The following is a 20,638-nucleotide window of genomic DNA, read 5'->3' on the forward strand; positions in this document are numbered from 1 at the left end:
CGTGGAGGTCACGAGATCTGAACAGGGGCCGTCAGGTTCGGGGGCCTCAGCTCCTAACCACTATCTCTGTCTGGAAGGCACAGTCCTTAATGTTTTGGAGATCACCGATCCGTCTGAATATGTGATGCAAACTCCAAACCCTCCTTCTAGAAAAGTGCACACGTTACATTTTGCATCCCATTTTAGGGGCTCACAGCTCCCCCACAGCCCAGGCTAATGGCTCCAGGTCAAAGACCCCTCCTCTAGGCAATGAGTGGTTTTTAAGGGTCTTTGAATTAAATTTCTTTTAAGTTTATTTGGAAAGACAGAGACGGGGGGGGGGGGGGGCAGAGCATGAGTGGAGGAGGGGCAGAGAGAGAAGGAGACACAGAATCCGAAGCAGGCCCCAGGCTCTGAGCTGTCAGCACAGAGCCCGACGCGGGGCTCGAATTCACGGACCACGAGACCATGACCCGAGCCGAAGTCAGACGCGTAACTGACAGCCACCCAGGTGCCCCTTAAGGGTCTCTGAACAGGGTTGTGGCAAGATTTTCCAAAGGGCTAGTCTGGGGCTGAGAGAATGATGGGGCAGGGGCAGGGGCAGGGCGGGCGGCAAGGAATTAGCAGTTACTGCAAACATGAGTCACTTCGTTTCTTCGCCACACTGCAGGCAGAATCATTTTTTTTTTTAAGTTTATTTATTTTTGAGAGAGAGAGAGAGAGAGAGAGACAGAGAGTGGGAGAGAGGCAGAGAGAGAGAGAGAGAGAGAGGGAAACACAGAATCCAAAGCGGGCTTCAGGCTCCGAGCTGTCAACACAGAGTCCGATGCGGGGCTCAAACCCACAAACCATGAGATCATGACCCGGGCCAAAGTCAGACACTTAACCTGCTGAGAGCCCCTCAGGCGCCCCGGCAGAGTCATTTCAACATCAGAAACCAGGCCATGAACTGCCTGCTCAAGCCCTTCGTTAGCTTCTGGCTCCCAAAGGGTGTCTTCGCCCAGGGACAAGGATGCCTGGAGTTCATGGCCCATCCAAGAGGAGCATCTCTGACTCAGCATTCAGCCCAAGCCCGGGAGTGAAAACAGCCAGTCCAAAAGAGTGCACCCTGTGTGATTCCATTTATGTAACATTCTTGAAATGACAAAATTATGGAAACGGAGAACAGATTCACAGGCGGCGGGTAGGAAGGGAGGTCCATGTGGCTATAAAAGTGCAACACGGGGCTCCTCGAGTCGCGGCTGCTGTGCTGGCGAAACAAACCCGCACACGGGGTAAAACTCCTCAGACCCAAACACACGCAAATGGGTACAAGGAAAACAGGGGTGCTCAGCGGATCCTATCAATGTCAATATCCCGGTTAGGCTATTGTGTTTTGTGAGACGGCACTCTTGGGCAGAAACTGACTCTGTTATTTCTTACAACTGTGTGTGAGTCTACAATCACCTTAAAATAAGAAGTGCAAGGAAATGCAAAAACCAAAACCAAAACCAACCAAACAAAACCTTAAGCCCCCTGATGATCTGGCCCGGTACACACCCACCGTTCCCTCCCACTCCGTCCCCGTCCCCCATGAGCCTTTGGTCCCACTGGCCTCCGAGCACCTTGACGCACTCCTAAGCCCTCTTCTCCCTCACAGCCTTTACACCCAGTAACCCTACCCACTGAGGGTGCCCCCCCCCCCCGTTAACTGTTCATCACAACACCCTGTTTATTTCTGTCCTACACTTATCACCATCTCTGTTCGTATCACTGAGGTTACACGTGTGAATGTTTATTTCAGAATGTAGCCGGCAAAGACTGAGAGGTCTGACTGCAAAAATGTTTTCAACTTCCCCAGTTCAAAATGCACCACTAAAAAAAAAAAAAAAAAAAAGGCAGGACGCCTCGGGGGCTCAGGGCGTTGACTCCTGATTTCAGCTCAGGTCATGATCCCAGGATTGTGGGATCGAGCCCTGTGTTGGGGCTCCGTGCTGAGTGTGGAGCCTGCTTAAGATTCTCTCTCTCTCTGCCTCTACCTCTCTCCACCCTCCCCTCTCTCAGATTTAAAAAAAAAAAAAGCAAGCAAAGACTAGACAAAGATAGCAATCTACATTGTAGACAGCTAATGACCTTCCTATAAAGAGACCTTACAAATCAGTAAGACAAACATCCCTTTAAGAAAACAGGCAAAGGTGGGGCGCCTGAGTGGCTCAGTCAGTTAAGCAGCCGACTTCAGCTCAGGTCATAATCTCATGGTTCATGGGTTTGAGCCCCGCACCGGGCTCTGTGCTGACGGCTCAGAGCCTGGAGCCTGCTTCGGATTCTGTGTCTCCCTCTCTCTCTGCCCCTCCCCTGCTCACGGTCTGTCTCTCCCTGTCTCTCAAAAATGAATAAATGTAGGGGCGCCTGGGTGGCGCAGTCGGTTAAGCGTCCGACTTCAGCCAGGTCACGATCTCGCGGTTCGTGAGTTCGAGCCCCGCGTCAGGCTCTGGACTGATGGCTCAGAGCCTGGAGCCTGTTTCCGATTCTGTGTCTCCCTCTCTCTCTGCCCCTCCCCCGTTCATGCTCTGTCTCTCTCTGTCCCAAAAAAATAAATAAATAAACGTTGAAAAAAAAAATGTTTAAAAAAAAATGAATAAATGTAAAATATTAAAAAAAAAAAAAGAAGAAAAAAAACAGGCAAAGGGCATAAATTATTCACCCAAGAACTATTCCACGTTGGCAAAACATGAAACAGCCCCTCTCATTCTGCTGCTAGTTCGCAATGTTCTGAGTGTAGAGGATCACCCATAACATTTAAATTATTTGTCTATATATGTATTGTTTGTCCCCCCCCCCCGCCCCACACACCCCATCAGAAGGCAAGCCCCATGAGGACAGAGCTTTATGGTCATTGTTTTGTCCCCAGGACCTGAATAGTGCCTGACACATACATAGTATATGCTCAATAAACATCTATTAAATGAGTGGCTAAAAATCAAGAATGACAGACTCTGTAATCTATTTTCAAACACGGGGTGCCGAGCTGTCGCTTATGACGATCGCTGTGCATACACCTCTATAAGGCAGGCTGCCATTGAAACCCCCACTTTACACAGGAGGAGACAGAGGCACAGAGAAGTTACACAGCTAGGATTTGAGCCCAGGCAGCCTCACTCCAGAAGCCACGTGCCTGACCACTTGTTTTTGCCGCCTCTTGAAAGGCCATCCCTGCCACCCTGGGAATGCGGCGTTATGGCCCAAACTGAGGCCTAGAGACGGGCAAGTGACAAAACCAAGGTCAGGGAGGTAGGAAGCAGCACTTAGTGAAAGCCTGAGCCAGGAAGAGGTCAGAAGTGCTCTGAGTGGGAAAACCCTCCTGCTGGCAGTGAAATACACTTAACTCACTCTTTCTGTTGGGGAGGAGGGGAGTGGAGAGTCTTGAAATGTCAAGGCCGGCGGCAGTCAGGCAGTGACCGGGCAGGCTCTTCCTGAGCCCAAAAGGGTTGCAAGGCCGCCCACACCGGCTCCTCTTTCCTCTCTTGACCGCAAACCGGCTCGAAGGGGGGCTGGACGGGCAGACAGGATGCAGCCAGTCCCATGAGGAGCGAACGCATGTGAAGAGGAAGCCGATGACAGCAGGGGCTGACTGTGGCCTCCCCGGGGGGAGCCACCGGCCCCTGAAACTCCACAGTCTTAAGCCAGCCTGGAGCTTCCTCTGGCCTCCGGGACAGCTAGGCCAGTCTGGCGGGGAGCCAGGGGCACACTTCTCCTCCCAGTGGTCGCCTTCCCAGAAGCGCTGCCCGGCAGAGCTTCCCGGAACCGGCAGCCGCGTCAGCAGCCCCGCCTGGCCGGCAAGGCGGGCCAGGCCAGGGCCCCAAGACCGAAAGCGGAGTGAGGGGTGACGGCAGGCTGCCTCCACTACTGCTGGAGGCAAGAACCGGCCACCTTGGCCAACAGAGCCCAGCGGGCTCCCCGTGCACCTACTGTGTGCTCCCAGCCCTTGCCCGCGTGTATTCTCGCGGCGGGGGTTACTAAGCGCCTACTACGTGCCGGCGACCGCAGACGCGGGAGAAGCCATTCATGCATTCGCTCATTCACTTCCTCCCTCTGACAAGTACTTGAGAAGATAAGTCACTGGAGGTTTTTGAGCAGAGACGTGACATTATGAGACGTTTCAAGCCATCTCTCCGGTTATGTGGTCTACAGGGCCCACGGGGCGAAGGGCAGAAAGCAGGTACCGGTGAGGAGCCTCCTGCGCTGGTCCAGGCAGCAGGTGCCGGGAAGGGTCTGTAAGAGCAAGCTGGATTCTAGATCTGTCGAGGGCACAGCCAACAGCATTTGCTGACCACACAGACTTTGCCGAGAGAAGAGAGCCATCAAAAAGGCTAGATCTGGTCTTGTCAGGATGCCACGCAGTGTGGGAGGGACCCATGCGGGAAGCAGGCCTGCAGAGGGGCTGTGGGAACAGCATCAGGAAAGGTACGACGAGGCTGTCGGCAGGCAGCCGTCAGGGAGGTCCTCGAGGGTCAAGTGTCCCTAGAGGGACTCCCCAGGGGAGGGCAGGGGTGCCCTGTGCAGAGGGAGGAAGACCTTCCCACGCACGGGAGGCGCCGTGGACTCCGTGAGGGCAGGCCACGTCGCGTCCTCTGTAAGCAAAAGGCCAAGCCCGGCGGCCGGTGCAGGGTACCCCCTCAACGAGCAACCCTGCGTCTTCCACCTTGTTCTTATTTCTACACTTACACGGTGCTCCCCCAGTGCCAGCCGCTGTTCTAGATGCTCTAAGTCCTCACTGTGAGGGGGCGACAATGATTAAGCCCATTTTTGATCCTGAGGAGTCTCGGGAGAAGGAAAGAGACGGGGAAAGTGACGAGTGAAGCATGAGTGAATAGCCAGGGAGGATGGAGGGCATGGCCCATCCCCCACCCCGCAAGATAGGCCGTGGGCTGCAGGGACGGACAGAAGGAGAGGTCAACACTGCCAACCAGGCACAGTGCGTGATTCAGACCCCATCCATCCCCAGTGCAACGGGGAGCCACTGAAGGCTGTTAGGCAGGGCAGGAGCAGGTGCACCTGCCAGAAAGTCCACTCCACCTTCGGTGTGGAGAAGGGCTGTAGGTTCGAGGCCGAGGTGGCCGGGCTGAGGGGCGTGCTGGGTGCTGCTGGAGACGAGGGGCAGACTCAGCCCTGCACGGGAGGTAAGGGTGGTGAACTTGCCGATGGCTGGCAGTGGGCGCCAGGAAGATCACGCGCCCCCCATGCCGGGGACACGGGGAGTCGAAGCAGGTGGTGGGGAGTGGGCATCCAGTCCGGGAGGCAATATATCCTTTTTTTTTTTTTTTTAATTTTTTTTAATGTTTATTTTTGAGACAGAGAAAGACACAGCATGAACGGGGGAGGGGCAGAGAGAGAGAGGGAGACACAGAATCCAAAACAAGCTCCAGGCTCCGAGCTGTCAGCACAGAGCCCGATGTGGGGCTCGAACTCACAAGGAGTGAGATCATGACCTGAGCTGAAGTCAGACGCTACACCGACGGAGCCCCCCAGGCGCCCCACGGAGGCAATACGTTCAACTGGCCTGGAGCTCAGAAGGTAGGCTTGGGCTGGAGACAGGCCTGAAGGTCATTAGCCGTGTCGGAACCCACGGGGTTGCGCAGAGTTAGGGAAGGCCTTGTCTGAGGGGGACAGGAGAGGGTTGGAGACTGTGGACCTCCTTCACAGGACATGGCTGGGCCAGACCCGCTGGAGGGGGCACCATCTTGGGGACAGGCTGGCCACTTTATGGCAGTGGGGACACTCGTGCTGGCTGTCCCAAGCTGCCAGTGGGAACCCAGGGGAGGCTGGACCTCAGAAGGTCCTGGAGGCCCCAGGGAAGAGGCTGAGCCTACGGGCCCCGTGTCCAGATGCCACAGAATCAGGAACGGCAGCTGACCCCCGTCACTTGCAAGGCCATTTCTCTGTTTAGCACTTATCCCTTGAGGCTCACCACATGCACACACGTCCTGTACCTCGTCCAAGGGCCCCACTGGGACCCCAGCTCCCACGAGACCCGAGGCTGTGTCCACCCTGTTCACTGCTGGGACCCCAGAGCCAATAATACACTGCTCGGCACACAGAAGAGGGGCCACGGGTATGTGCTCAGTGCAGGAGGGCCTGGACGGCCATCCCTCACGAAAGCAGGGACACAGCTCCACAAGCTGGAATTTTCCACCTCTCACAGCTAGATAAACACTGACCAATTCTGGCTCCGAATTTCCTTAAATACCTTAATGCAGGCACCGATCTTGGCCACCCCGGGGGAAGTGACTGCAGAATGCTGGTAATTGGGGCATTATCATGATTATGACATCTGGCCCCAAGATGCTGATTAGATTTTGCTGGTCTTAGGGACAGTCACGGCTCCCAGTGGGCCTGCTTCCCGAGGTCCGCAGAAGTCACCATGATCGCCCCTGTGTGTCCCCAGTTCCTCCAGCCATTAGAGACCATGCCCTGGGCCCTTCTGCCCACGGGTGCCACCCCACCCCCCAAACTGACCGGCCACAGCCTTGGTCATAGCAGACTGTCATGCACTTACAACTTCAGCAACTCATTTAACCCTAACAGCAACCCGAGGAACATGGCAGGTGCGGTGAGTACCATCCCCACGGCAGACACGGGGGAAACTGACACCCAGAGGCCCAGGAACCTGCCTAAGAACCACAGAGAGAGGGAAGCCGAGGCTCAGAGGCGTTCAGGGATCATCCAAGGTGACCAGGCAGGAAGCGAGTGAGCTGGAACTTGGCTTCTGTCCCCGTTTGCCCAGCCCTCATCTGTGAACTTGTCTCAACAGTGACCAGGACTTTGCCCCCTGGGCAAACCCACAGCCGGTAGGTAGCACGTCAGCACAGGCAAGATCTCCCTGCTCACTTTCTGCCTGCAGACAGGTGCTGGGGGCAGAGGTCTCTCCCTGGAGTCCAATCTGCTGTCCACCCTGCCCTGCGCCAATATTATTCCTGGCACGGTGAGGGACACACGGACGCGTGGGGCCGCCCACGTGGGCAGCGACCTCAGAGCATCTGACACACAGAAGCATAACTCTGGGCCTAAGTGTGCAGGCCCTGCCCTGCCCGGCTGACAGGCCTAGGCAAGCCAGGGGCCCTCTCAGAGCATCAGTCTCCTCGTCTGTGATGTGAGGACAGAACCACTTGCCTCGCCGGTCGCACAAGGGGACGGAGAGACCACAGCGGGGTGGAAGAGGCACTAGGGACAGCGTGGATGGAGCAGGTGGCAAAAGCCCATCTTCAAGCACCAAGGAAACGCTCCGAGACCCTGAGTAGCGACAGCTGCCATGACAACCGTGGTCAGGTCTCACGGGGCGCGAACTGAATGGAGGAAGCTGGGTTCCAAAGGGCAAAACTGATTCCATTTACATCAAGTTCCAAAGGAGACAGCCCTTGATCCTGGGGTCAGAAGTCAGGGAAGTGTCTTTGGCGGGGCAGGCAGGAGGGAACCTTCTGGGGGGCCGGTCAAGCTGGGTTACACACGCAAGTGCACGCTTTGGGAAAATGCACGAAGCTGTGCACCGGCCTGCATGTAAGCTCACTAAGGAGGAAAGGGAAAGAGATGGGTGAACGGGTGTGCGATCCGGGCTGAGGGGGCACGGCTGCAAACGTCTCAGCCCATCCATGCTCAGGGCCACGAGGGTCCCCAAGACCCCGCAGTCCACTCCCCAGCCTTTACAGGGGCCCCCGACTTCAGCCTACCTGCTTCTTCACTCACTATCTCGGTGGGGGGGTCGCACAGCTCACAGCCACCTGCCCCAGACGACCCAGGTGTCTAAGGGATCAGAGACCCAAGACCTCAATGGCAGAGAAGGGACAAGCCGCAGCGGGCGGGCACAGGCCCAGCCCTAAAGGGCAGCCGTCACTCTGTGTCAGCCGCTTTTTGCCACATCAACGAAGGCCTGGGCATTGCTAGGTCTCCTGATTTTTCTAAAGAAGCTAGAAATCCAGATTTCTATGCATATTTTCCTGATTTTTAAACGTCGGAAAAGAGTTCCGTTTTCAAAAACCACACCACACATCTATGGTCTCCCTTTGGCTTCCGACGACCAGCTGGCGTCATCTGGGGTGGGTGGGTGTCCTGAGACGCCCCCAACAAGAGGCAAGACCCCCCCCCCAGCCTCCTGGTGCACCGGCCCCACCCCCACCCCCACCCCTGAAGGTGTAAGGTTGCTACCTTTCCCTCCCTTCTGTCCCTAGTTCCTCTTATTCATTATGGGATGTGGTTGTTATGGTGATGAGGAAGGGGTGGGGCTGGAGACCCAGCTTTGCCTGCTCTTTGGTGTCAAGGATCCTCCAAATTCTGCAAGCCCCCTGCCTTCCTCCTTCGTAGGGGAGGACGAGGAGCCCAAGAGCGGTCCTTACCAACCTTGGGCTCTCCCAGCGCTGCCCCCCACCCGTCCCCAAATGTGCCCCAGACTCCCCTCTCAGTGCCCACCTCCTAAGCCACCCCCTTGGGACACTGCTACTCAAACCCCGCTCCTTCCTCAGCCCTTCCCTGCCTGTCCCTCTGTCCCATGAGCAGTGAGCTGCACCTTCTTCCAGACCAGAAGCCCCTTCAGGCCAGAGACTGTGTCTTACTCGTGTATCTGTGAACAGCCCAGGCAGCCAACCAGGGGCGGCCACCGTGAGGTCGGCCTTCACCCTCAGGGCTCCGGCACGGTCCTCCCTCCCCCTCCCTCCCTCTCCGTCCCTCCCTCTTCTCACCGTCTGGAAAGCCAGCCCATATTCACACCCAGTGACTAACCCGGAGGGATGTAGGCAGCAACTTTTCTATTCTCCACTCTCATTATTTTTACAGAAACCCGAGAGGAGAGGCCAAGTGAGTCATGTCCCCATTTTACAGATGGGGAAATTAAGGTAAACAGGCAAAAGGACTTGCCCCAAATTATGCAGCAAGTGGGTTACAGAGCTGAGTCTGAGAGGTAATATATACGTGCGTGTGTGTGTGTGTGTGTGTATATATATATACGCACATATATATATAATCATTTTTGATTTACGTGGCTACAAGACTGTAGTCAGAGAAAAGTCCTAGAAAAGTCCTTCAACTTTAGTGTTGAAGAAAAGAAGACAGAGACTTGGTCAAGAGACCAACGCGCATAAAGATAGGTACGGGAATGAAGGAACACTGAATCAAATAAATTCAAGACAGCAAAGTATTACAAGAGAGAAAGGTGGCTCTTTTATACTGATCAAAGGAGCAATTCACCAGAAGGAATAAATATCATGAACCCTTCTTCTAGCCATGTTTTGTTTTTATATGCGCTGAGCAACACAGCTTTGAAAATAAAGCAAAAAAGGGGCGCCTGGGTGGCGCAGTCGGTTAAGCGTCCGACTTCAGCCAGGTCACGATCTCGCGGTCCGGGAGTTCGAGCCCCGCGTCGGGCTCTGGGCTGATGGCTCAGAGCCTGGAGCCTGTTTCCACTTCTGTGTCTCCCTCTCTCTCTGCCCCTCCCCCGTTCGTGCTCTGTCTCTCTCTGTCCCAAAAATAAATAAACGTTGAAAAAAAAAATTTTTTTTAAATAAAAAAAAGAAAAGAAAGCAAAAAAAACAAACAAGGAAAGGTCAAGGTGAAAGGAGCAGATCCTTTATCAGAGCGGGAGAGAAGTCAGATAGAGAAAAACACACAGAAACATAGAAAACATGAATGATGTAATGAGCGAAATTGATCCAAGAGCTCTATTTCTGAAACGTTACACCCACCTTGCGGAGCCTGGGTGGCTCAGTCGGTTGAGCCTCACAGGCTCTGGATTTCAGCTCAGGTCACGATCTCACGGTTTGTGAGTTCAAGCCCCACATCGGGCTCTCTGTGGTCACCGCGGAGACTGCTGCAGATCTTTGGTCCCTCTCTCTCTCTCTCTCTCTCTCTCTCTCTCTCTCTCTGCCCCTCCCCCACTTGCACTCTCTCTCTTTCAAAAATAAATAAACGTTAAAAACAAAACAAAAACCTCCACACCCACCAGAAAATACACATCCTTTCAAAGACAAGTGGGACATACAAAAGAAACTAACCAGAGAATCTTACAAAGATCTTCACAAATTCTCCATCACTGATATCATACAAGCCATAAATACTGACCATAATGCAACAAATTGAGACTCCAAGAATACAAGGATAACTTCAAAAAAAAAAAAAATCCATTCATCTTTAAAAACGTTTGAAGTGCATAACACTTTTAATCAAAAGGGAAACTAAATTATTTTTGCATTGTGTCACAAGACCTGTGAAATGAAGCCAAAGGAGTACTCAAAGAAAAAAAAAAAAATTATAGCCTCTTAGCCTGAAGTAGATTTACTAGAAAACAAGAAAGACTAAAAAACAAGTGCTAGCCTCAAATAAGGAGTCTCATAACGGAATATACTTTGACAGACAGCAGCTCGTGCAGAAGAGAGATCTGGAGGTTTTAGCTGGCAAGCCCAATGTACGCTCCAAGCGGGATGTGGTCACTATGAAGTATGACTGCAGGTTGTATCAACAAAGATATGGGTCCAAATCCAAGGAGGTGACAGTCTTCCTCCTCTGTGACTGGGCAGACACTGGGGGAAGCAATGGGTTTTATGTGAGACTTTCATGAATCTGTTCATGTCTAAAGCCAGGCTGAATTCTCTACAATTCCTTGAGTCAGGAAGAGCGGTTGAAAGGACTATACCTGTGTGGTCTGAATAAGGGAAATATTGGGCTCAGGTTGGGGGGGAGCTGGTTACTACTTCCAAGGGGGCAGAACCAGAGTTAGAAAGTGAATGTTACTGGAAAGTTAGTTTGGCTAAATCTCCAGAAAGATTTTCTCCCAGTTAGAGCTGCCCAGCTATGAGGATCTGCCTTCCAGAAGGCCCGTGCTCTATGGCCAGGGGCAAGGTAGTCGAGAGGCTATGGCTCCAAGAGCCTGGAGGACTGCCCATCCAGAGATCTAGTGTCTCCCCTCTCCGGAGAGATTCCGTTTCCTCTTTTGAAAAGGCAGAACGCTTTCCTGGCTCCTTCGGGAAAACCTCAGGGCCTCCCCGGTTCCCCCAAACGGCTCTGGGTGACTGCGCCCCCCTCATTTCTGGCCGTGAAACGTAGTTCTCTACTCCTTGGGCTGTATGGCTCAGAACAGTGGTTAAGTGCATAGGCTCCCAGGTCAGCAGCCGTGGGTCTGAATCCAGACTCTGCCCCCTTGGAGCTGTGCCACCCAGATCGGCCACCTACCCAGAGCCTCAGTTTCCTCCTCGGGGAAACGGGGAGGCGCCCACTCGTCTACCCGTGTTCACCCAGTGCAGTGCCTGATCCTCACTGTATGCTCTGTGCTGTGAGGTGGATGTCACAGTCACGGTCACAGGCCGGGAACGTGCTCATTGGCAGAATGATCTGTAAAACGATCTGTATGATGATTGAATCACCCGTAACACCAATCCTGGCCTGACCACATCCAGGTGTTTAAACACCGTGGTAAAGACTGGAGATGCTGGAGCTGCTGGGTTCACGGCCCTGCGCTGCCACCCGTGTGACCCTGGACAAGCTACTCAACTATTCAGTGCCTGTTGCTTCATCGGCGAAGTCTAGATAAGAGCAGTTCCTTCCTACTTGGGAAGGTTACTTTACAAGGTGAACGAGACACTGCAGGGATCTGGTTCCCGTTTTCCTCCCTGACCTGTGCTCCTACCCCTCGGTGTCTGGCTCATTTCCATACCACCACATCAGCTTCCTTGTGGGTCAGACGCACCAAGCCTGTTCCCGCCTCAGGGCCTTTGCACCTGCTGTTCCCGCTGCTGGAATCACTCTCCGGATGTCCATGTGCCTTTTTACCTCAGGTCTCACCTCAAAAGTCACCTCCCTCGCTAGACTGTCAGCTCTAAGAGGGCTCTCGCTTCTGTGTCATTCACTGCTGTGTACCCAGTCCCTAACACGTCTGCTGAGCCAGTGGAAGCCTGGTGCTGACCCTCAAGACGTGTGTGTACCTGTTACTTTCAGGTGTGTGGCTAGTCCCTTCATCAACCCGCTGCTCAGAACTACAGTCCTTCCGCTAATATTAGGAAGGGTTACACCAAACCCAGGAGGCCACGCTCTCTTCCCCTCACACGGACCCACTTCCTTCCTCTGTCCCTGGAGGAGGGAGGAGGGAGGAGGGAGGACTCAGACGCCCGCCCCGCGGCTGATCCTCTGCAGCCGGCTGGCACCCGGGCCTGCTTGAGACATGTCCCAGAATCTCTAAAGCAAACTCGGAAATGCCACACAGGCCCCCGTGGGTGAGAATGAGTCAGTCAGAGCCAAACCCGAAATCTCAGACTCACGGCCACATCTTGGAAAGGCAAGGACATGCGAGTTTAGACAGAACTGCGCGCCCAGAGCCAGGGACAAGCAGCGGGCCGGGAGGCGGGGTTGGTGGGGTGGACGAGACCTTCCCTGCGGGCTCCCTACCCTCCCCCCCACCAGCCCATTCTTCCCTGGGGCCTCTGCCCCACATCATCCTAAACGTGGCTCCTCGGGAGAGGCTCCCGCAAAGTCCACCCTCACCCGGCTTTCATTTTCCTCCCCGGTCCTGACGGGGTCCTGAAGGTCCCTGTCCTCTTGTGTGAAATCCCGGGGGACCAGGCATGTCTCAGAAGTCACAGTAACTCAGATTATAGACAGGTTATTGAGGATAAAATCCCACCAGGCGTAACCACCCTGCCCCCCTCCCCCCATGGGTCCAGCACTTCCCCCTCCCTCCCCCCCCATCGCTCACGTCAATTTCTCAGCCTCCCCCCCCATCGCTCACATCAATTTCTCAACATAAGTGTTGGAGTCCAGGGGGATTAACAAACACACCAAAGAACCCCCTGATTAGTTCCCCTCAGTTCTTGCTTCCAACTGAATGATGGAAAACCTTGTCGGTTTTCAGAACTTGCAGAGTTCAGAATTAGCAATAAGGGTGATAGATGTGAATGTGTTTGCTTAGTTGTGTATCGCCCGTCTTCAAACTAGAATTTAAACCCTAGGAGAGCAAGGACTTTGTCCAATACTCTGTCAGTAGCTCCTGGAACATATAGGTGCTTGATGAATATTTGAAGACATGAATGCGCTAGCCAGGTGCTGGATATGGAGAAGCGATTGTCCTAACTAAGAAGAGAAACTGCCATCACTGAGCCGTGGGCAAGGTGCCTGTAAAAACTATGCCCTGAACACCCCCCAATACCCATTTTCGTGACAAGCAAACCGAGACTCACAGAGGTTAAGCAAGTGCCTCACGATCACACAGATAGGAAATAGCAAGGTCAGATCTGAACCCGGGACCCCTGTCTGCAAGCCTGTGTCCTTCTCTCTGCCTCCTGCTCAGAGAAACAGAATGACTCGATGGCAGTCAGAAAACAGGGAGACAGCCCTGTGTGACGCTGGCTGCCCTGGCCTCTGCAAGAGCCTTCAGTCTCCCCTGGGCTTCCTGTCCAACCTCTTGCAAAGGGCAAGTTCATACACAGCCAGGCGAGCCACTGGCCTGTCTTCTAGCCTAGCCAAGGGAATTCTGGCCAAACGTGACTGGGCATGTGGAACGCTCAGAAAGATGTCCCTCTTGCTAACCTGAGCAAACTGACATAGCGGGAGAGAACTCAGGCTGGGGAGAAAGGCAGATTCAAATCCTTCCCTGGGGCTCCTAGATAACATGGCCTTAGGCGAGGCCACTGCACACATCTCTGGGTCTCAGTTTCCTTCCTGAGGAAATGGATCGATTCGATCCCATCCAATGGGGTTCCTTTATTTATTTAACAAATACATAGTGCTCAGTCAGTACCAGGCACTGTTCTGGAGGCTCGACATGCATCCATTCACTTAATCGTTGCTATAATGGTATAAAGCAGTCACTGTAATTTCATAAACGGGGAGACTGAGGTCCTGAGAAATTAGTAAATTGGAAATCCAGCATTTGAACCTCGGCAACCTGGCTCCAGAGTCCGCACTCGTCACCTCCACGCTATACTTCCTAACGGGTAAAAACAGTCATGAACGTTTGTTGTGCATGTACGACGTTTTGGCAACTGTGTTAAGTACCTTATAAAACATGATGCCCTTAGCCTTCGTGAAAGCCCAGCTTGACACATGTGAAGCACCCCGGGGGGCTCTGTCCCTGCCTCCCTTGCAGGTGCCATCAAAGGCAGCTGAGGGCAGAGGGCAGCACCTCCATTCTGGGGGGTGGGGGAGTAGGGGTGGACGGAGAGGACGGGTCCAGGACAGGCCCTCTCCTCACTTCTCCCACAGTGCATTTCAGCTGCGTTGCTAAATCAGAGCATCTGGAAACTGACTGCCTTAGGGGACCACCTCCCTGCCCCTGCTGTGTGGTACAAAACACATCAGTTACTGAGCTGCTGCCCGGAATGTGGAAATCTTCAGGTGATCCCAGATCTGCTGGTAACTGGGCGTGTGGTAACCAGAGTGCCTGACTCACGAGTGGTTTTCCCTCCCTGCTGCCTTCCCAAGGCCTCCCTCCAGCCTTGGCTTCAGGGATCCGGGGGCACCCAGGAATCTGCATTGTGATTTTTGTGGCTCGGGCTGAGGCGAAGTGCACTGGGCCACACTCCGGCATGGCATTCAAGGCCTTCCACAACGTGGCCAGACGCACCTTCCCATCCCGGTCTGGCTGCCTCCCCCTCCCCCAGCACCTCTCCCTCAGGCCTCTCCCAGCTGCTCCCAGCTGCTCCCAGTGCTCAGCATGCCTTTCCCTCCCATTCTCCCGCAGCCAAGCTCCCCCGTCCCTCTTCCAAGGCTGGCTCAGGGGTCCCCGCTCCATGAAGCCTGTCCCTGCCAGGTGATCACCCCTACTTGCGCGAGCCCCCCCCCACCCCGGAAAGGCAAACACCAGTGCTATTTAGAGCAGTGTCCTGTAGGAGCCCAGCGGGTGCTGATTAATGAATGGATGGCTGCGGGAGGTTGCCCCCCTCCAACCCCTTGCTCCCTGCCAACACCACAGCATCCACATCTGTAACCACTGGGCAGGTGAGCTGCTCTTGAGGAGTCTTTGCAGGACTCTGGAATCCCCTGACCGTGGCGGGACACCCTGGACAGAGGTACACCTCACCCTCAGTTTCCCCATCGGACTTTAGGATTGTAATCAAATGCCCAGGCTTCTAAAAGGCCACTCTTAGGGAAGGAGCAGTAGGGGTGGAACCAGGAAGGCAGCTGGGGAAGAGCAGAGGCTAGGGCCCCAGCGGGATGAGGACTGGCAGGGGAGCCATCTGCAAATCCCGGCAGCAGGACCACTGAGGGTTGCTTGGTCCCCAGTCTTGCTTGACATAAGAAATCCAGATGTTGTGGGTTTTTAAAACTCCAGATTCCTAGATTTACTGAATCGGAACCTCACTGAAGACAGCCCGGGAATCTGCCTTTTAATAAAATCCCTTGGATAATTCGTTTATGGGGTAGTTTGACAAATATCGCCGACAGGTGGACCACGACAGGCTCTGGCGTCAGAACAGCCTGGGTTCGAATCCTGCCGCACCCTTTCCAGGCAGTTGTCCACCTCGGGCAAGTCATTTAAATTGCCTGTGCCACACAGCGTCCTCCTCTGAAAAACCGACGGACACACGGCACCGACCAAAACAGTTATTTTGCGATTTAACTCAGAATACGTTCAATGCTCTGGACAGAATCTGTACAAAATGAGTCCAGTTAAATGACCGCTGTTGTTACTGGGTCTACCCAACATTCAAGTAAGGAGAACAAGGAGTCGACAGGGCCCCGTTTCCCCAGATGCCTCGACCGGGTAACCAAGTTCAGTTTTCGGAACTCCCCCTCCCCCCCTCCGCCCCAATCCTCACCCATTTCCTGCGCGCGGGGCAGGGGGTGATCGCTGGGACACTGGCGCTGCATGGCCCGAGCCCCGCCTCACCCCACGCTCACGACGGCCCCGGGTCCCCGAGGGGCCGTCCCCGCTGGCGTCTCCGGGCCAGCACGAGTTTGGGGGGCGCGCCGGGGTCCCCGCTCCGCGCGTCCGCCGCCCCCGGGGGCGCCCGGGCCGAGCCGGCCGCCGCTCGGGGCGCGGGGAGGAGCGGGCTCCGGGCGACCCCCGACGGGGTCCGGTCGGCCCGGGGGTCCCCGTCGCCTGGAACCCCGCCGGCGGCCGAGCCCGTCCCCCGGCCGGTCCCCCGTCTCCGCCGCGCGCATGGGCCCGCGTCCTACCTGCGCGCCCCGGGTCCATTCGCCGCGCCGGCGCCCGAGCGGGATGTGGGGGACCCCCGGTCGGCCAGTCCTGCCCGCGCCGCGCGGGGCTTTCCTGGGCGCGCGAGGCGGCCCGCCCCGGCTTCCTGCGCCCCGCCCCTCCGCAGGCCCCGCCCCTCCGCAGGCCCCGCCCCGTGCCCCCGCCCTCCCCGTGCCTCCCGGCCGCCTACTGTCCGGGCCTGGCTCCCGGGCCCGCCTCCTCCCCCGCGCGGCCTCTCCCGCCAGAACCCCGTAGTGCTGCCCCCTGGCTCTCCGAATGACGCCCCGGCTCCGGCCAGGGCCTCCCGGGCGGCTCCGGCCCCCAGCCTCGCGTTGCAGAGGGGCAGGTGCATGTGGGGCTGGAGCGTTGGGCGGCTTTCATCCCTCTCCCCTTCCCAGCGGCCCAGCTTCTGCGAGGTGCCCCTGTGCGTTTGTTCCTTCAACGTTTACTGAGCGCCTGCCGTAAGCCGGGGGCCCGAAGAATTTAGATAGTGAAACAACTCTTCTGGCAATAGCTGGTAAGATCTGGCAGGCTCTGTTGTGAGGCACTGCATGTAGTAATTTATTTAACTCTCACAACTACCCTAGGAGGGAGCTATATTACTATCACTCGTTTTACGGATGGGGAAACTGAGGCACAGAGGGGCAACTTGGTGAGAAGCGTGCAGCAGGTGTGGGATTTGAGCCCAGGCTCCGTAGACCACTAACCACTGGATACCATAAAAACCCCAATGGAGCCAAGCAGTAGGGAAGAATGCTAAGAGAATAAAATATTTCAGGTGACAAGAGGTCCGGAGAAGAAAATAAAGCAGAGAGGGACCTATTAGGCCAGTCGGGGTCGGTGGTTGAAAGGTGTCCCCGATGAAGACACGTTTGAGCTGATCCTGAACAGAATATGGGGGAAGACTAGTTCAGGGAGAGAAAACAGCAAGTGCAAAGGCCCTGGGGTGGCATGTTGGAGTAATTGTCTGAAGGCTAGCTTGGCTGGAGAGGCTTGAGGAAGGGAAAATGGAAGGAGGTGAGGCAAGAGGATGTGCTCACTCAGGCTGTGGAGTGCTGGAGACCCAGAGGGTAATTTGACCCCATCTTAGGCTCAAGGAGCTCCTGGTCTTAGAGTAGAGGCAGAATCCTCACAGCCAAGGACAGCCCGATGGGCTTGCTGGGGTGGAGGGTGAGCCAGGGAAGCAGAGAAGCCTCTGGGAGGGGACACAGTACTTCAATTCTCTTGCGTTATTTTTCATGCACTTACTTTTTTCTCGGCCCTACTGTGTGCCTAAGCCTGTGACAAGTGCTGAGGACACAGATATGGAGATACGAAATAAATATGGACCCTGCTTACTGAGACCTTACAGTTCACGTATATGACAGTAGACAGTTGGGGGGGGAGTCAAGGGTGGCTTCCTGGAGGACATGGCCTCTGACGGTCTCTCCAAAGATCAGTGCAGAAAAGGGAGGAAAAAGGGAAAGGCATTCAGGCAGAGGGGATGGGGCGAGCAAATACCTAGAGGTGAGAAAAGCTACAATAATTTAGCATGTATGTATTAATGCCTCCATGTGCCAGGGCCTGCGCTGGGGGCAGGAGAGAGTGAGAAATACCCATCCCCTGCTTTCTTCGCCCTGGGGGTCAGGCGGGAGCCCTGACAAGTAACAGACGCAAGCAGTTGTGTGTAATGAACACTGGATGGGGACAGCCAGGACAGCCAGGGAGAGAGGCCTCAGCAAGAGCCAGGAAGCTTGGCCAGACAAGCTGTGAATTCCAACAGGAATTCAGGTCAGATGGGAATTGTGCATTTCTTTTCTTTTTTTTTTATGTTTTTATTTATTTATTTTGAGAGAGAGAGAGACAGAGCATGAGCAGGGGAGGGGCAGAGAGAGAGAATCCCAAGCAAGGCTCTGCGCTGAGCCCGACACGGGACTCGATCTCGTGAACCGTAAGATCACGACCTGAGCCAAAATCAAGAGTCGGACACTTACCCGACTTAGTCACCCAGGCGCCAGGGAATTCTGCATTTCACGTGAAATCCGCCAAGAGCAATGGCAGGGGGCGTTGGGAGCAGGTATAGGCATTGCTTCACTGACACAGGTTTGTTCCTGCCTAGAAAAGCTTGCACGCACGTTCGCACCCACCCTCACACCCACGCACTCACATTCTCCAAACACGTTCACGTGCATACATTCACACTCACGTACTCACACATCCACTCGCACACCTGCACACATTCATACCCTTCCACGTACACTCACTCACCCACCCATATGTTCACACTGACTCACACTCATCCACACACTCCACGTGTTCACAGGGGTGCACACTCGGCCACACACATTCACACCCACACCCAGGGACTCAAACTCATATACAGCTGACCCTTGAATGACATGGGGGGTTAGGGGTGCAGACCCCGGGGCAGTAGAAAATCCACATGCAACTTTGACTCCCCAAAAACGTAACTCCTAATAGCCTACTGTTGGCCAAATCTTACAGATAACACAGTTGATTAAACCATATTTTCCGTGTTGTACAGTATTATATACTGTATTTTTAGAATACAGGAAGCTAGAGGGGTGCCTGGGGGGCTCAGCTGGTTAAGTGTCTGGTTCCTGATTTCGGTTCAGGTCATGATCTTATGGTTTGTGGGTTCGAGCCCTGTGTCAGGCTCTGGGCTGACAGGGTGGAGCCTGCTTGGGATTCTCTCTCTCTCTCCCTCTCTCTGCCCTTCCTCCGTGCTCTCTCTCTCTCTCAAAATAAATAGACATTTTTTAAAAGCTTTCAAAAAAAATTTTTTTTAATATTTATTTTTGAGAGAGACAGAGCATGAGCGGGGGAGGGGCAGAGAGAGAGGGAGACACAGAATCCGAAGCAGGCTCCAGGCTCTGAGCTGTCAGCACAGAGCCCGACGTGGGGCTTGAACCCACAAACCACAAGATCATGACCTGCGCTGAAGTCGGATGCTCAACCGACTGAGCCACCCAGGCGCCCACAAAAGCTTTTAATAAAAATAATAATAATAATAAAGTAAGCTAGAGTAAAGAAAATGTTATTAAGAAAGTCATAAGGAAGGGACAGCCTGGGTGGCTCAGTCAGTCGAGCGCCTGACTCTTGATCTCGGGGCCTGTGCCGTCTGCCCTCCCACACTCCCAACTTGGCTCCCACCCTGTTTTCTGCGGTTTTAAGTCAACCTCACTCTTCAGTTGTCGCCAAAACACCTGCCTCCGCAGACCAAGTCCACCACTTACTGACTGTGGAACTCTGGGCCGCAGGGTCACCGTCCCTGTGCCTCAACTTCCACATCTGCCAAGTGGGATCCCGACGGGCTGCTTCCTGGGGCCAGGTGAGAGGAAATGCCAAAAGGCCCGTGAAGTGCTTGCAACGATGCCCCGCCACGTAGTAGGCGCTCAGTGAATGTTCATCATTGTTCCTACCAGAACGAAGATGAAAATGGGGCCTTTCCCTCAGCCTGTTTCTTCCTTGGGAAATGGGGGTGAAAACACTGGAAAGACAGGGAAGGTCACACCACATGGGGTCCTCCGTGAAGGCTTGGGGGGGGGGGGAATCGGGGGAAGGGAACACGGGAATTCTTTGGACGATTCTCGCCACCTGCCTGTAGGTCTGAAATGATGTCAAAATAGGAGTTAAAGAGAACAGGGAATTGTCGTGAGGCCCCAGAGGCAATAAATGGGAAGCTTGTCACTTTGCATACGGTTTCATTATTCAAATTCACCTGCCCTGCGCTATGCAGCCTTTATCGGCTCTGTGTCAGGCCTAGGGAGGAGCCTGGAGACCCCCAAATAATAAAAACCCAGTCCCTTCACCCAGGGGGTTCCCAAGTGTGGCTTCAATACAAATTCAGCTCACATCACGTCGTAACTCACTTGTCTTAAGCCCATCTCTCAGGTTTTAAAGGAGTAGTAAAGATGAATAAAATTGTTCAATAAGAGGTGTAGATTTACAGAAAAACGGGTAGCGCAGACCGGTCCCACACACCTCCCTTCCATGAGCACGACTTCCCCTGTTACTAGCGTCTTGCCTTAATGTGGTGTATTTGTTCCGGTTAGTGACCGATATTTACGCGGTTGTTATTAACTAAAGTCTGCAGTTTACGTCACGGTTCACTCACTCCTGTACGCTTTTGACAGAATTGGGTTTGGACAAATGCGCGATGACTTGTGTCTGCCAGGATAGAGCAACGTGAACCTGGGAAGCCACTGATCTATTTCCTGTTCCTGTTTAGTTTTCCGCACTTAGAATACGCTTTTAGGATTCCTCCTTGTCTTTTGGGGGCTTGATGATTTTCTTTTTCTTTTTTCTTTCTTTTTCTTTCTCTTTCTCTTTCTCTTTCTCTTTTTCTTCTTTTTCTTTTTCTTTTTCTTTTTCTCCTTCGTTCTCTTTTTCTTTTTCTTTCAGCACTGAATACTCCGTCGTCTGGATGTACCACATTTTATCCAAATCAGTCTTGGGCAGTTAGGAATGAAGCTGCTTCAAGCCCTTGTGCGCAAGTTTTGTGTGGACATG

General features: G+C 54.2%; 1 protein-coding gene across 2 annotated transcripts in view; it reads right to left on the reverse strand.

The window, feature by feature from the left end:
- IL4R (interleukin 4 receptor) overlaps nt 1-16,239 on the reverse strand; it is a 43,009-nt gene extending 26,770 nt beyond the window's left edge. The window contains exon 1 of one of the 2 annotated variants that reach the window (XM_047837872.1): nt 16,108-16,239. The gene's annotated coding sequence lies outside the window, so the exon portion shown is untranslated. The remainder of the gene's footprint in view (nt 1-16,107) is intronic. The other variant, XM_047837871.1, reaches the window with a different exon arrangement.
- Nucleotides 16,240-20,638: the final 4,399 nt, after the last annotated feature.

The sequence above is a fragment of the Prionailurus viverrinus genome, chromosome E3 (assembly GCF_022837055.1).
Source record: "Prionailurus viverrinus isolate Anna chromosome E3, UM_Priviv_1.0, whole genome shotgun sequence".
Classification (NCBI taxonomy): domain Eukaryota; kingdom Metazoa; phylum Chordata; class Mammalia; order Carnivora; family Felidae; genus Prionailurus; species Prionailurus viverrinus.